This window comes from Mauremys mutica, chromosome 2 (genome assembly GCF_020497125.1).
Source record: "Mauremys mutica isolate MM-2020 ecotype Southern chromosome 2, ASM2049712v1, whole genome shotgun sequence".
Taxonomy (NCBI): domain Eukaryota; kingdom Metazoa; phylum Chordata; order Testudines; family Geoemydidae; genus Mauremys; species Mauremys mutica.
Window position 1 is genome coordinate 44,596,149 of NC_059073.1, and position 17,320 is coordinate 44,613,468.

Genomic DNA, 17,320 nt, shown 5'->3' on the forward strand with positions numbered 1-17,320 from the left:
AGATTCTGATCTCATTTGCACCAATATAAATCCAAAGTAGCCCCACTACTACACTGATATAACTGAAATTAGAAGTTGGCGCACTAACTACGATCTAGATATAAGAGTTTTCTTCCTTTCAGCTGCCAGTGGCTGCAGAGTTTAGCCACCTAGAATACTTCTCTTTTTCAAAAATTGTCTGTCCATTGTATGCATGAATCCTAGAACATACGAGCACACTTATTACTCAAGGCCTCAGTTAAATCCTAAGGAATTGTAATAAATAATGGTAAACCCATGATGTACCCAAAAAAAAAATCTGTAATAATCCATAATTCACATTTCCTGTCAGAGCCATACCAAAAATATAGCCTTGCTGCAGGTGCAGCTTTACATATATTATTTTTTCTCTAGAAAACAAACACCATTCATCATGGTTATATATATATATATATATAAATCACCGTTTTATCCTTAGTCAGCTCAGTTTTAACAAGTAATCTGTCCTGGCTAATCCTATTTTCCCACAGCTGATCTATAACAAAAACATTTGTAAGCACAATTAAATGTAGGCAAATCTAAAACTGCACCAGAACTAGCCTCTTGCATATAAAAACCTCTTAATTATTGCAGGTGCTTAGATTCTGGGTACAGATCCACACAACCACCTACAATTTTGGATCCAATACAGATACATCCTCCTATTCATGCTGCTATGGTGGTTGTATAGGGCCTGGAAGGCTGAGTGAGTGGATGTATTGCTGAGTGAAAGGGATATGAGTGAATGTGCAGGTGTACGTCAAGTTAGGGTCGGAGATGAATCAAGGAGTGCATGGTGTTTATCTGGGGAAATCAAAGAGTGCTGGGTGCATTAGTGCGTGGATGAGAGGACCAAGTGAGTGACTGGATGCACAGGTGTGGGGAGGGTGGCTGAGTGAGTAAACAGGTGCATTTGTGTGAGTGTGAGGATGGCTAATGGGTTCCGAGATGTTTCTTCTCCTACTTCGGCTATCCCTCGATGCGAGAATGTCTGCCGGGTTGGTGTGTTTTAAGTAGCTGAGGAGCCCAATTCGTGCCTTGCAGATTTTCCCACAGAAGTGCCAGGTGTAATCTTGGAGGAGACAGTGTTGTTGGCTGGACTGTTGTGCCCTTTCTTTCCTCTTTTGTTGCTTCTCTGTCTCATGAGCACGTCTGTTCTCCTCAAAGTGAGTTGTGACTTGGTGTATGGTGTGGCACCACTGTGTTCTGTTCTGTGTCATTTCTCCCAGTTTGTTGGGTTGATGCCTCCTTTTTTAAGGTGTACTTTCAGTATGTCTTTGAAGTGCTTCTGCTGCCCTCCACAAGCCCTTCTTCCCTGATTTAACTGAGAGAAGAGTACTTGCTTCAGGAGGTGAGTGTCAGGCATACGTACACAGTGGCCAGTCCAGCAGAGTTGATGTTTCATAACCTGCGCCTCTATACTGCTGATGTTGGCTGCAGAGAGAACGCTGATGTTAGTGCGTCAGTCTTCCCAGCTGATCCTAAAAATCCTCCTGAGGCAGCGCTGCTGGAACCATTCCAGCTGCTTGAGATGTTGTCTATAGGTTACCCAGGTCTCACATCCATAGAGAAGGGTGGAGATGACAACTGCCTTGTAAACCAGGATCTTGGTACCTGTTGGCAGATCCCTGTCATTGAAGACTCATTTGAGTAGTCTTCCAAAGGATGTGCTGGTACAGCGGATCTTGTATTCAATTTCTGTGTCAATGCTGGTTGTTTGGGAGAGGTGGCTGCCAAGGTATGGAAAATGGTCCACATTTTCCAGGGGCTCCCTGCTGATGGTAATTTGTGGAGTACAAAGAGTAGTTTGTGCAGGTGAGGTGTGGTAGAGTACCTTGTTTTTCCCCGATGATGAGAGAGACATCCAGGCTGTGATAGGCATCCACAAAAAGATTTAGGGTACATTGCAGGTTGGCCTGTCTGTGCGAGAATGATGCAGTCATCTACATACTGAAAGTCAGCAATGCTAATTCTCATGATCTTAGATTTTGTTTGGAGACGTCGGAGATTGAGTATCATATGGATGGGGAACGCCTCAATCCCAATTCCATCAGGAAGGCAGTCATGGATGAGAATCAGGATCACAGCAAGGTAAATGGAGAAGAGTGCTGGATGAATGACACACCAGTGTGAATGATGAATGGTTCCATCTCTGAGCAAGTGACGGAGGTACATGGTTCTGGGTGGGTGGGCTCCGTGACTGTGTGAGTGCTGACCTAGATTCAATTTATAGAAGACAGTGGCTATCAGTTGTCAGTGGGAAACATTGTGGGGAACTGGCAAAATCTGTATGACTGTTCACTCTCTTTCAAATGAGCGTATTTGTCCAAACTATTGTCAAAGAGGTTTGCAGTCTTAGGCTGTGACTCCCAGAAATACCACCTTCAGCTAATCAACAGATTACATCCTTTGTTCTCAGTTGTGGACTTTACCAGAATGTCTTTAAGTATATCAGAAGTAAGAAGCCTACCCAACAATACATGGAGCTACTGAATAATCAAGGTGCTAAAGGAACACTCACCGAAGTCAAGGCTGTTGCAGAGAAGCTAAATTAATTCTTTGCATCAGTCTTCACTGCAGAGAATGTCAGGGAGATTCCCACACCTCAATTAGCCTTTTTAGGTGATAAATCCGAGGAACTGTCCCAGACTGAGTTGTCAATAGAGGTGGTTTTGGAACAAACTGATAAATTAAATAGTAGTAAGTCACCAGAACAAGGTGGTATTCAATTCTGAATTCAAATATGAAATTGCAGAACTACTAACTGTGGCATGTAATCTGTCACTTAATCCAGCCTCTGTACCAGATGACTGGCAGATAAAAAAAAAAAAAAATCAGCGTTACACTAGTTTTGTTTTGTTTTTTTAAAGAGGCTCCACAGGCAATCCTGGGAATTACAGGCTGGTAAGCCAAACTTCAGTACCAGGATAAGTGGTTGAAATTATAGTAAAGAACAGAATTGTCAGCCACGTAGATGGACACAATATGTTGGGGAAGAGTCAACACAGCTTTAGTAAAGGGAAACCATGCCTCACCAAGCTATTAGAATTCTCTGAAGGTGTCAATAAGCATCTGGACACGAGTGATGCAGTGGAAAGCTTTTGACAAGGTCCCACAGCAAAGGCTTTTAAGCTAAGTGAGCAGTCATGGGAGAAGATTAGTAATTGATAAAAAGATAAAGGGGAGGAATAGCAGGGGAAAGACTGAAGCCAGAGCTCCATGGAAGGGAAAGAGCCCAAGCCCTGGTGCAGGAAGGAGTGGGGATCCAGCACCTGCTATCACCACAGCTGACAGCTGCATGGCCCCTGCTGTGGCAGCTCAGGTCTCCAGGTGCCCCCACCACCCACAGCAGCTGAGGCCCTGCTGTCCTGGGGCTGAAGGGAAAATGTCATGGAGATCTCTGAAAGTCACAGAATCCTTGACCTCTGACATAATCTTATCCTTAGTCATGATAGAAATGAAGGGGAGGGGGAGCAGGGGACGAGGACCCAAGCTCTCCCACTACAGTGGGTCCCAACCTAAGACCCTAAAGGGGCATTGTAGTGTCCAGGCTACTTATTGTCCAGAGGATTCAGGGGGCCTGGGGCAAAGCAATTTTGGGGGCCCCTTCCATAAAAAAAAGTTGAATTATAGATTATATTCTCATGGGGGCCCCTGCAGGTCCTGGGGCAAATTGCCTCATTTGCCCCCTCCCCCCCCCCTCCTCTGGGCAGCCCTAGTTGATCCACCCTAAATTACAGTCTGCCCTGGGTTGCTGCCCACCAGGCTGTGGCTTCTGTGACGATGCGGTTCTGGCGGGACCCAACTGAGAGTGCCAATTCAGGACCAATTGCTCAAACAGGGCAGTTACAGCCCAAGGCTGGGGCTTTTCCACCACTAAGGCAAACCAAAGCAGCCAGACAAAAATGACTTCGGTTTCACCCCACTGGCTAACCACAAGTCACACAAGCAATTTCCTTAGACACTCCAGTCTCCCAGTATCACCACCAGTGCCACTCGTCCTGGGGATGAATGGTTATGAAAACCAGCACCCCAATAAAAGAAAAAGGTTCTCTCGAGCCCAAAGAATCAAGCCCCAGACCCAGGTCAATATACACATCAGATCTTACCCACAAATCACGCTGTTACCAATCCTTTAAGAATCTAAAGGTTTATTCATAAAGGGAAAAAGGTAGAGATGAGAGCTAGAATTGGTTAAATGGAATCAATTACATACAGTAATGGCAAAGTTCTTAGTTCAGGCTTGTATCAGTGATGGAATAAACTGCAGGTTCAAATCAAGTCTCTGGAGTACATTCAGCTGGGATGGGTCATCAGTCCCTTGTGTAGAGCTTCAGCTTGTAGCAAAGTCCCTCCAGAGGTAAGAAGCAGGATTGAAAACAAGATGGAGATGAGGCATCAGCCTTATATAGGCTCTTCCAGGTGTAAGAACACTTCTTTGTTCTTACTGTGGAAAATTACAGCAAAATGGAGTCTGCAGTCACATGGGCAAGTTCCTGCACTCCCTGCTGAGTTACAAGGCATATCTGCCTCCTCTTGATGGGTCAATTGTGTAGCTGATGGTCCTTAATGGGCCATCAAGCAGGCTAGGCAAAGCTAACACCAACTTGTCTGGAATTTTCCCCAGAAGCACAAGCACAAATTTGAAATACAGACAGTATACAGCCAATACTCATAACTTCAACTACAAAATGATACAGACATACAGACAGCATAATCATAACCAGGAACCCATAACCTGGTCTTAGACACCTCATATGACCCCTTTTACATAAGATTTGGTGCCACTACAGGACCTTGGTTGCAAACCATGTTCTATATGGTCCCAGTTTATATCAATAACATCACAGCTTCTCCATTTGAGGCAGGGTCAGAGTTTTAGTAGTATCTGCTTCATCTGCCAGGGAACAACATCCCATTCTTCAATGCCTTTTGTGGGTTCTCAGCACCAAAGGTGGGTGGAAATATGGATCATTTCCCCAGAGTGCCCTTACCAAAGCTGCAGTCAGTCTGTCAATTGCCCTAGGCATGAGTCTCACTTCCTTGTGCAGTCTGTAACTCCTGCCTCTAGGCTACCAATGCCCTTTTTAAACAGTTCCTCCAGCTGGTGCATGCCCTGCAGCTGTTGAGGGGGCGGGGTGTCTCTGGCCTAGTACTGCTTCTTGTTTGCTCTACTTTAGCAATAGATAATTGTGGCTGAGTGGCTGAGGTTCTAGATTAGAAATCCATTGGGATCACCCCAGGCAGGTTTGAATCCTGCTGACTATGAGCAGACAGTATTTTTATGAACCCTTGGTCCTGTAGCTCTTCCCCTTAGGCTGGGGTGGAGGCCGTCAGACAAAAGCTGGCTTGCATCCACCCACCTTCCAGATTTCAATAGGTGCTCTGGTTTAGTATGGAGTCTGCCCACTCCTGGAATACTGTGTGCAGTTCTGGTTGCCCCATCTCAAGAAAGATACATGAGAAATGGAAACGATACAGAGAAGGGCAACAAAAATGAGTAGGTGTATGGAACAGGAAAGATTAAAAAAACTTGGGACTGTTCAGCTTAGAAAAGAGATGACTAAGCAGGGATATGATAGAGGTCGCTGAAATCATGAATGGTGTGCAGAAAATGAATAAGGAAGTGTTATTTAACCCTTCATATAACAACAAACCAGGGGTCATACAATGAAATTAATAGGCAGGAGGTTTAAAACAAACATAAGGAAATACTTTTTTACACAACACAGTCAACTGATGGAATTCATGGCCAGGGGATGCTGTCAAGGCCAAAAGTATAACTGGATTCAAAAAATATTAAGATAAGTTCATGGAGGATTATTGAAGATGGACAGAGATGCAATTCTATGCTCTGGGTGTCCCGAAACCTCTGTCTTCCAAAAGCTGGGACTGAATGACAGTGGGTGGATCACTTGATAATTGTCCTGTTCTGTTAATTCCCTCTGAAGCATCTGGCATTGGTCACTGTCAGAAGACAGGATACTGGAGACCCAGTATGGCCATTCTTGTGTCTTGATATGGATGGAATGACAATCAAGCCAATTCATGCCCTCTTAATTTTTCTGTGTACACATTTTTTCCACTGGTTTGCTCAGGCAAAAGTACAAAAGAAAGCCCATAAAAAAACATAATCCAGAGAAAACAAAATGTGGCCAGTTAAACTATAAGCAACGTAAACAGGAAAAATGTTAAGTCATTTGGAATCAGAACATCAATTAAGAAAGCTTCAGAACAACAGCTTACTGTTTCCCAGAAAACTGTAATTACAAAAATGCAAAAAAGGTTTGGAGGGATTTTTAGTTTAATTCACTTTAGACAGCATCAGTGATATAGGGCAGGGGGTACTGGAACAGATTCAAAATTGGTGTAGACCAGGACCAGTGAGATACTGCTATCTATATAAATTAGCTTTTCTTGTTAGTCAAAGATTAATGAAACACCTCATAAACCCTGCATATTTATGTACAGTGTACAGATAAGTATGCAGTGTACATATGTACTGTACACTACTCTTGTACATTACCTGTCAGCATCATCATCAGAGGCTTTACTTTTTTAGACTTTGCAGCCAAGGAATTAGCTGTGGCATTGCCAAGCAGCTGTGTATCCTCCACGGACTCTAGAACAAGCTATAAAGGAAAAAGGTAAACAGGCCTTACCAACTCCTCGCAAACCAGAGCCAGCATTTTAAAACCAAGTTGGTCATTTTCAGCCTGGCAAATCTTGAAGCCGGCATCTCAGGTCACCATCAGACACCAACCAATTCTAGCAAGCTATTGTTGGGCTGGCAGGCTGAGTGAAATAAACAAAAGCCAGAACAAGACAGTATGTTGGCGGGGGTCCGATAACAAGGCAGTTACCATGTGGTCCGGGGCTGTTCTTTCCTGGGACTCTTCCCTTGCTGTCTGCTTCTTTTCTACTTCACCCTTCAACTTGGGGAACTTGGACTATCGGACACTGCATGCCAGAGACAGGGCTGGTCCTTTGCCTCTTACTACCAGGTCCTCAACTAAGGACTGAGTATGCAATTCTAAAAACTTATGCATTGAATGATACCACAGATCCTGTATTATCTTTATCTTGTTATGTGCCTTAGATATTTTCTAGCTTTCTCTATTATTTTAATAAAGGTATCTAAGGTTTTACTTTGTCCTCAGTTTGAGTATCCTTGTTGTCCACCCTCAGAATTCCCGTAAAATATTGAACTCCATAGTGTGAATTCTATGTAGCCTGATTCAGGGGGAAGAACCTTACTACAGTCAGAATGATTGGTCATTAATCTAACATTATCAACCTTAAAAAGAGTCAGGCAACACTGAGAAGATCCTAGATCTAGAAAAACAGTGAATTCCATGCTTTTTTTTTTTCTTTAAGCACCTAGGTAAAACCTATGAGTTATTCATTGGGTTTTTTATTTGTTTGAGTTTTTGTTTGTTTGTTTTCTGTTATTTTACATTGTAGCTGAGGTTCATTGCAAACTCTAGGACAGTAAACCTTATAAAATTTGCTAGAGACTCACAGAGCCAGCATAAACTAAAAAGTTACAAGCCCACATAACCCTAATTTTATGGTCATATAACACATTTATTGCTATAGCATAAGTTTGAGAAGACTGTTAAGTATTCAGCATGGGAATGCTGGGAATTTTTCTTAAATTGGATTTATGAGAGAATGTGTTAAATTGTGAGGGAGGCCCTTTTTTGTTCTACAAAGCAGAATACCTATTAGGTTAAACACACGTTTTTATAAAGAAGCCAAAACACTTCCTCCTAATCATTCATTGAGGCCCCAGTTCAGAGCAGCACTTAAGAACCTGCTGAATTTAAGCATCAGTGGGACGTAAGCATGTGTTTAATGTTAAACATATCCTTAAATGCTCTCCTGAAAAGGGATGCTTTCCTGAATTGGGACCTGAGTATTTTCTTTTTTTAAATTTTTTAAATGTTTTCCCCAATATTTCTTTTCTTTAACTTTTTTACACTTCTCATCCTCACATGCATGCTTTACTTTTACTTCTGATCTGTACTTCTCATTTAAATTACATCTATCATGTTACATTTGTATCTTCCCTTTATTTTGTTGCTATTTCCTACAACCACATCTACACAAGGTATTTATTGAGAGCCAAGCATTCCTTTGTGTCTTTGATGTGCAGCATAAATTTGTTTAAATTATAATATTTCCTTCTATTTTCTTTTTTTTTTTTAATTATATTTGTAATTACAATTTACTTTCCACCATAGCTCATACTTACTCTCTCTTTCTGTTACTTTCTACACTGCTTTTACTGATGGCAAGCATTATGACTCCCTTTTTAACTTTTTTCTACAGCTGATAACACAGTCAAGAGTCTCTTTGCCTAAAGCCATGCCTTCTCAGTTCAGACTGGAGTATCCTTCAGAAACAGGAATAGAAGTTGTGTAGTTGTGTACTGTCTGCAGCACTAGAGGATAAACTGTTTTCATTAGAATTTGTTTTCCTTCATTCTTACACCACAAAATGTCTTTATCCATCTGTCCCTATATTAATCTCACTAAAAACAACTCTTGGCTTAAATTTACAGATAATCCATTGCCCCTCTGAAGATCATTAAAATAAACTTTAGACCTGCAAAATGGTTGCTTCAAGTACAATTTCCTTTCCATTACCTTTTCCTTAAAAAACAATCTCACCCTGCAGTGTCCTCTGCTGGTAGAGATGAGCTAAAGTTTGAACAAAACCTATTTATCTGTGTTTTCTAGTAAGAAACAAGATATTATTTAATGAGAAGAGGTGGATTTTCATTTTTAGGGTGAAATCCTGGGCCACTGAAGTTAATGGGAGTTTTGCCATTGACTTCAGAGGGGTCAGGATCTCTCTCTCTCTCTCTTTCTCTCTCTCTCTCAGGAAAGTACGTTACTTATCAGTCTGAAAAAAATAGCTGGATTAGCTAGTTATTTTAAATACGAGTGATAATCCCGCTATTGCTTTTATTGTTAAGGATATTAAATAATTCTCTTTTGTTATGTACATGAACTAGTGCAAACCCATTGAAAGATACAGATTTGAAGGGAGCACAGAACAGAGACATTATTTCTCTTTATGTTTATAAACTAATTAAACATAAAAGCTTGTTTGAAACAACATTCATACATAACCCACATGCTAATCTACCTTGTAAAATATACAATGAGCAAGATTTAGATGCTGAAGAAAAGACTCAAACAAACACAATGCAAGAAGACAAAGAAGGAAATGCATATGGAACCTGATGCAATAACCAGAATTATTTATCCTAAACTGCTAAAGCTATAACGAAGGATCTTTGCCAGAAAGGAAAAAATGAAGGAAAATATCTCAGAGTTAATTAAATCAATAAAACTTTAAAGCAGGATTACAACATTATTCAGAAGGACCTTTAAATATATCCATAAAAAAACTTAAAGAAATATTACTAATTTTTTTTTATTCATGTAAAAAAAGGACTTTCTTATTCTGTCCAGACAGGGGCAAATCCTTGGCCCAGCATGCACCCTGAGAAACTAGCTAGGAATCTGGGGGACAGGCATGAGAGACATCCTCCCCTAAAGTCCATGGGACAGCTATGGAGCCATTCCATCTCAACAAGGCCTCGATGTGATGAGAAGGATTGGAGAATCTATGCTGTGGCAGATTCTCTGGCTTTACCACTGACCTCCCTCCGATCACCCATATCCTGCCCCTACCTGTGTGCTGCTGAACAGGGAGTCTCTTCAGAGCTGGGCTACATAACATGCAGATGTGAACGCCTTACAGAACCCCCCTATACAGACCACTCCCTTCTGCAGTATCACTGCACCGTGTCCACTGCCTGAGGGGCTTTGACAACTGAAGAGGCAGTTGCTTGATTTTCCCCTAAGAGGACAAACCAGGTACGATCCACATTGTGAATATGAGAGGTCCTAAATGTATTATGTGTCCCTAGAATCTGGTAGTCATAAAAGGTTGGCCTGGTTTGAAAGACTTAATGGCTCACTATGTGCTATATCACTAGGCCAGCAAAGAGAGGAATGTATAACCCCACATAGGGAGAGGAATAGGAGGATCTCACAGTCCTGGGGCAGAGGAAGGGGGAAGTCAATGGAGAAGAATAAGAAGAGGGAACCCCACAGTGTAGAAAAGAAGAAATTACAACCTCACTTTGTGGAGCAGAGGAAGTGGGGAAAACTCCTTGGGAGCAGGAAGGATGAACCCTATATAGGAGAGAGCAAGGGAATACCTAACTAATCAGTGAAAGGCAGTGTGATCCAGAGGACACGCAATCAGGAGACTTGGGTTCTCTTTCCAGCTCTGCTACTGGCCTGCTAGTGACCTTGGATAAGTCACTTCCTCCCTCCGTGCCTCAGTTTCCTCTCCCATCCCTTGTCTGTTTGAAGTGGGAGCTCTTCAGGGCCATGACTGTCTCTTACTATGTGTGTGTGTACAGTGCCTAGCGTAATGTGGGGTCCTCTAAGTGCTACTCTAACACAAATAACCATCATAACCAGTAGTGCAAGTACAGTGATATGTTCCAGTATGCCATACCAGTAAGATATTTATAGCTGGTATGGTATACTGGAAAGATAAAGGAGGAGCCCCTGCCCTTCTACGGAGCTGCGTCTTCTCTGTCTGTACAGCAGCCCCGCCGGAGGACAAGGCTTGGGGGGGCGGGCAATAGCTGGGTAAGAGAATGTAGGATTTCCTAGTGTTTTGGTCTGCTAGAAGAGCAGATATTTAAGAACGGTGTGAAAACTATATCTGGTTTAAGAGCCTGATAATAAAGATACTTTAACAAAACAAATAAAAGCAATCAGAGTTCACCGGAACCACTATCTCCCACTCACACAGCCCTCCACACCCACAATCTTCTAGTGGTTTGGTGCTTAACCCCAACCCCCCAGCTTATCTGGAGACTCATCCCTGGAAAATATTTTCCAGTGTTGGCTACTATGTTATGTAATAGTATCGCTGTTTTGATTTTTATCCCTTCTGTCCCTCTGCTAACCTAGTCTCATATGTTGTTGGTCTCTCTCAATGCAGCTGTGCAGTGGGCTGATACTCTGAATGATTTTTCCACAAGAGCCTCCAGTCTTTTTCAAGATCAGTGTGCTGGATGGCTGTTCCATATAACTCATATTCCACTGCTTTGCCCTTTCCTCCCAGACCAATTATATTATATTTACTACTACCGTAATTATTATTTTTATCTTTCAGATAGAACCATTTTTTCCTTGGTCTGAGATGTTTCCTCTGCACCAATCTGCTTTATCGCTCCTTCCTTCCTTCCACCCTAATTTACAGGAACAGACACCCCTGGTGCCAGAGAACACAGATGCAGTGATCTACACAGTGCCTGGCAATGCACTGTTTATTTGAAGTTACTCATTATTATTGTTGATTTGGAAGTACAACCTTTTTGATACACAGCATTACAAGCCAACAGATTTTCCAGAAACTACTTTACAATGTTTGTTATGCCTCACAGAGATCAAAATATCATGGTTATAGGCAGAATTTTCAACACTACGCCAGATTAATTAAAAGGATAATGGCCCAATGGGTAGATATTTTTTTGCATCACAATATTTATTTAAAAATCTTTCCTTCCCTTGCTAACACCTGAATTATCACGCTGTTGACGTACTTATCTAAAAATTGGCTGGCGTGGCTCTAAACATTTGAAAACACATTAGCTCCTCAGTAAGACAGACCCAGCACTTCACTTTGGAAGTTTTCCAACACTTTTTAGGAATATTTTAATATTCAGGAGGACTGGATGGCTCAGAGGACTGATAATGGGATAAAGAGTCTTGAAGTTATCGGTTCAAATCAAGGTGGGAAGTGAGTGAAAGTTGTTACAGTTCAAAGTCTGTTTGATGGTCTACATTTCTGATCCGAGTCTAGTCCCCAATGGACAATTCAGTTGGCACCAAAAAATCAAACCAACAATCCACCATTACAACTGGCTCAGCTCCTTTGTTGGAAGGCTTGGCAGACAAGTCAAACACTGAATCAGCCTCAAACTTAAATTGTCCTCTCCTCTCTAGTAATAGTCCCTCAGCATCACTGATGAGATACATTGACAGCATGGCATGAGGAATTTTGCACTTACTGCTACCCATGCTACAAATGTTCTTTAGCGGAACAGAGTCTCCAGATCTAATACTTTACTGAGTATTAAGTTAACACAGAAATATATATTATAGATTAGTCTACAATTAAGAGTCTGCATTATGTCTTAATTTTCTTACATTTGTGCATTGGGACATTATTGGGAAGTAAGTGCGCCATCATTCAAAATGATACATTGGACCCACTGATCAGGAAAAGGATTTGAGGAATATTGTGGAAGAGTCATTGAAATGATTATTTAAGTGCACATCACTGTCAAGAAGCCTGGTCTATACTTGAGATTAGCACCATTCAAGCCATCAATAGCCAGCAAATGTTGTAGCTGTATGGACCCCTACTGTAGACATCGCAAACCATGATTTGCACCAGTAGATCTTATCCCTGCTTTAAACCAAGCAAGCTTCATCAATGTAAATCACAGCTTTCTTTGTCTATAGTAGGGGTTCACACCAGCCCAGCTATGCAAGTTGTTGGCCACTGATGGCTTGAATCAAGGGCTAGTACTCATCATAGATAAGGCCCATGTCTAGTTATGTTACAAACCATTTCTTTTGTTTTAATCTGATTTTCTTTTTATTCCCAATCCTGTTTCTAATTAAACCATATGAGTCTTAGACCACTGTTTGAGAGTTTCCTGCAGAACCCCCAATGAAGTGAAAGGTGAAACAACCTTCCATTCCTATGAAGAGGGAGTAAAGCAAGTGTGTCTGAAGTGCATTCCGCTCAAGATCCCCAATCAAAAGCACATGAACTAAGGAGCCTTCTCCCATAAGGTATGTCACTTGCAGGCCTGCAGAGTGACTGACACATAGAAAATACCTAGAATGGCCTAACTCTATTCCTACCACTACTCCAGTGATGTATAGGGGCCAGAAACTTGGCAGAAACGCCTCCCAAGAAATACCCCCTGCATAAGTGGAGAAAAGCTGCCAGAATGACTCTACACCATCCTCTCTTGCAGTCCCCAGCATCAGAGGCATATTGGGGGAGGGTGGTGGCATGGCTGAAGTACACCACACTCTGACTATCTCAGCTGTGGAAAACCCATGATGGCAGTTAGTTGTGAGTATAAGTTACAGCAGCCCTGAAGGTGCTCCAGCTTATGCTAGGAGTAACATTGCAAAGGTGGCTTAAAGCCATCTTGATTCCTTTCCCCATACCCTCATTCCTGTGCTGAGCATAGCTTGGCCAAAATGAGGAATCTGGCCTAATAGGTCAGATTCACCCTAGTGTAAGTCCATTGACTATTATACCAGTAATTAATGTGGCCCAGTAGGTCTATATGATTGCAACAGGCCAAGTTTAGAATGGCAAGGCAGCAGCAGGCAAGAAATCTTATAAAAGCAATCTCTTCAGTTCAATGAATTTTGGAAAAGAAGGAACAGGCCTTCAAACGCTGTTCAACTGAGCAAAACTTCAGTAGATTCATGAGAGAAGCCCTTCAGCAGTCCTGACTTTGGCATAGTTATCCTGTAGTGACTCCATACATTTCTGACACCTAACAACAGATAAACACATTGACAGCCACAGGGTTGATGGAAGGGGAAAGAAGCTGTTTTGCAGTCAAAAGAAAATGTACTTAGATTTCTAAGGCCATTTGAAAGAATGCCAGAAAAGTACTTGATTTCGGCATTCTTAAGCTCCTTATGATGGTGCAGCAAGTGATCTTTCCACATGTGATGATGTATTTCAAGACAAGAGTTTCTTCAAGATTTTCCAAGCCTGCAGGCTCCTGATCCTTTTTCAAATTACAGAGATGATAGTATACCAGGGAGAATCGTGATTAGTCTAAACTCTCCACAGCTGTGAAAGACAAATGTAAAAATTCCACTAAAGAATCCACTTCTGGACTAAATTTACCTACATGACACCAACTCCTAACCAAGAGACTACTTAAAAGAGCTGGAGCAGGATCAATGCTATTCAATTTCTTCCATAGCATCGACCACTGGGAGGCTCACAACTGTTCTACCTAACACATCTCCCAGCAGTGCTGTCATTATAAGTTGGTTGTATTCAAAGAGTCCAGAGATGTGTGGGAAGGAAAATGGAGCTCTGAAATAAAAGCTTAAGTACAAGGGAATTCAAAGACGACTTGCAATTCATTACTTGTAGTACCAGGAGAATTATAAAACACCTTGTAACCCAGAGGCTTTGCCTGGAGCTGTTAAGGACTGTAGCCCTCACTTCATCACAGGCTGACAAATTCTGAAAAGCGCTTGCAAGAGAAGCCAGCAATGAGCTTTTTGTCAACTTGCTAGAAGAGACAGCACTGCTTATTTTATTTCTCTCTCTTTCTCTCTAAATTGCTTCCTCGAGTTACCAATCAAACATAACATACAGCGTTCAACTCCATCATTTTTCTTAATGTGTTACAACCGAGCAAACTGGCCTTGTGCCAACATGAAACATTTGATCTTCCATGCGTGTTTGAAGATGGAGGAACATACAGCACATGTTGGGAGACCAGTGATTCACATCACATACATTTGCCTGGATTTATTAATAAAGAAATAGGCAATATTCCATTTTTACAGGAAGCACTTCAAAAATATGATTAAAACAGTGCAAAAATCCCCCACCTGTTTAAGATATCTTCTAAAAAAAACTATTTAAAAATAAATAAATGACGTGTTTAAGGGGGTACCATCAATTCAAAATTTATCAATTTCTAAAATTGTATTATAAGTACTATCAGTAGTTAAACTCTCCCAGATTACTGCTGCCAATTTCATAGAATCATAGGACTGGAAGGGACCTTGAGAGGTCATCGAGTCCAGTCCCCTGCACTTATGGCAGAACCATCCCTGACAGGTGTTTGTCAACCTGCTCTTAAAAATCTCCAATGATGGAGATTCCACAACCTCCCTAGGCAATTTATTCCAGTGCTTAACTACTTTGTATGGTTTTAGCATCACATTTTTAAGCCTCCATTACAGTCGTCAATCCTGGAGCTGCTAAGCATTGGCCTGGTCCCCAGAGTAAGCCACAGAGTCTGTATCAGCATCAGGGGAACAGGTGGGTGCTGTGGGATCACAGCCATACCCCTTATAGCAAATACAAGGAGGGGGTTGACAAAGGAACTGCAGTGGTGGCTATGTACCACCAGAAGTTTCCCCTACTCAGTGGAGTATACTACCATTTTGCACTAGTGGACCATGGTAACTTGGCCAGAGCAAGGCTATGAATCTGGCCATGAATTTTCAAAATGCTGAGATTTTCACTCAAAACCATAGCTGTTTATTAAAGAGATCGGGCCCATTTTCACCCCAAAGTGGTTCTATTCCAAGTGAAACCTCATAGGTTTTTAGTGAAATTGGACCATTTTCTCAAAATTGCAACATATGAAAAGCTCACATTTTTAGTTTAAAAGGACCAATATATAAAATACTGAACTGTACTATTCATTTTATATGATTCATGTTGCCTCTAAATGGAGACATACCCCAAAAGCTACTCAGTCATACTGCTCTAAAGCACCATGGGCAGAACTTATAGCCACAAAGATGCAATTTATATTTTAATCTTCCTGCTTTTGTCCATAACTATAAAAGGGATTTAATTCTACAAGTCTGTAATTATAATCATTGGTGCTCACCTGCTGGTCACACTTCTTCCTCTGTCAAATGCCATGTTTTGAGGATGCCATGTTTTGCAGATGAGAGTGAGTGAATGAGAACTAGTTGGGGGCATGCACCCCTGGGAAGCAAAAATTTGGGTTTGGCCCAAATGCTCTCCCTTACTTCCTAGCATGTCCTAGCTGAAGCCCAAAGCCTGAGCCCCACCACCCCTGGGAAGGTGGGGAACTCACCAGTTGCCTGCTCCTACAGCGTTGTGCCCCCGGTGTTTCCAGAGGGGGGCTGGGCCCAACCTCTGGTAGCAGCCCCAGCAATCAACACCAAGGAGGTGCATCCATGAGCAAGAGGGAGGGGGAAGGGCTGCTGCTTTGCTCCCTCCCCCCCAGTCATAGCCCAGGAGGTTGTGGCCACAAGAAAAGCCCCTGGTGGACACAGTGGCCTCATTTGAGAAATGCTGGCCTAGGAGCCAGACATGCCAGCTGCTTCCGGGAGCCAGGGTTGGCAGGGAGCCTGCCTTAGCCCCGCTGCGCCGCCGACCGGGAGCCGCCTGAGGTAAGCGCTGGCTGGCTGGAGCCCGCACCCTGAAACTCTCCGACACCGCAACCTGAGCCCCCTTCTATACCCAAACTCCTTTCTGGAGCCTGCACCCCACACTCCACGACAGAGGGAGGGGGGATGGAGTGAGTGGGGGCAGGGGCGGTGCCTCGGGAAAGGGGCGGGGCAAGTATGTTGGGTTTTGTGGGATTAGAAAGTTGGCAACCCTACATCCAGCACTGCTGCCCGTCCAAATGTACCTCACTGGGCCCACCTTCCTCATCCCCACATGCTTTAGCCAATGGCCATCTCCAGGGAAACGGAGACCTACAGTCCTCATACACCATTCTCCCCTCAGTGAACTAGCCAGGGGACTGCCAGGCAAGGCCAAAACTGTCACCGCCTAAGGCTGTCTTGGATGGGGAGTGGATTTGGTGGTCCTGTCCCCCTTAGAGAGCATTGGATCCAGCATGATAAGTGCACCTACGGAAAAAAAACAAGTTTGTATGAATAAATGGGGCTTGTGAGTGTAAAAATATGGACATGACAGGTGCAGCTGCAAACAGAAAAATACCTGTGTAGCTGCAAACAGCTTTGCAAGTGGCAAAAATATACCTGGGATAGGCACAGCTGCAAAAAAACCCTCTGCGGGTGCAAGTGGCCTTGGGGGGGGCAAAAAATGGGACTAGCAGCGAAGACAGGCTTTTGTGGGTCATGCCCATAGCTAATAATCTGGCAGTCATAGTGCTGAACCTGCAGGAACCACTGATTAACAAATAAATCAATGAAATAAATAACAATTACATTACAGACCATACACAATATAGTTCTTGTAAAGGCCTGTCCCAATGGAGCAAAGTGATCCAAGAACCAGAACAAGTCCAGTCAGTGCAGAAAGGAGCTAAGGTAGGTGTTGACTATGCTTCTTATACTGCTACGCCAGCCTCAACCACCATGAGTAGTCGTGGCCGAGTGGTTAAGGCGATGGACTAGAAATCCATTGGGGTCTCCCCGCGCAGGTTCGAATCCTGCCGACTACGAGCTGCCAGTGCTTTTTT

The 17,320-nt window shown here is 42.7% G+C and overlaps 1 long non-coding RNA gene and 1 other non-coding gene across 2 annotated transcripts; both read left to right on the plus strand.

Moving 5' to 3' along the window:
* Positions 1-2,002: 2,002 nt before the first annotated feature.
* Positions 2,003-8,549, plus strand: LOC123364609. Its single transcript, XR_006577179.1, has 3 exons — positions 2,003-2,109; positions 6,581-6,665; positions 8,353-8,549. It is a non-coding gene; the product is annotated as an uncharacterized LOC123364609 (long non-coding RNA).
* Positions 8,550-17,220: 8,671 nt separating this feature from the next.
* On the plus strand, positions 17,221-17,302 carry TRNAS-AGA. The gene has a single exon. It is a non-coding gene; the product is annotated as a tRNA-Ser (tRNA).
* Positions 17,303-17,320: the final 18 nt, after the last annotated feature.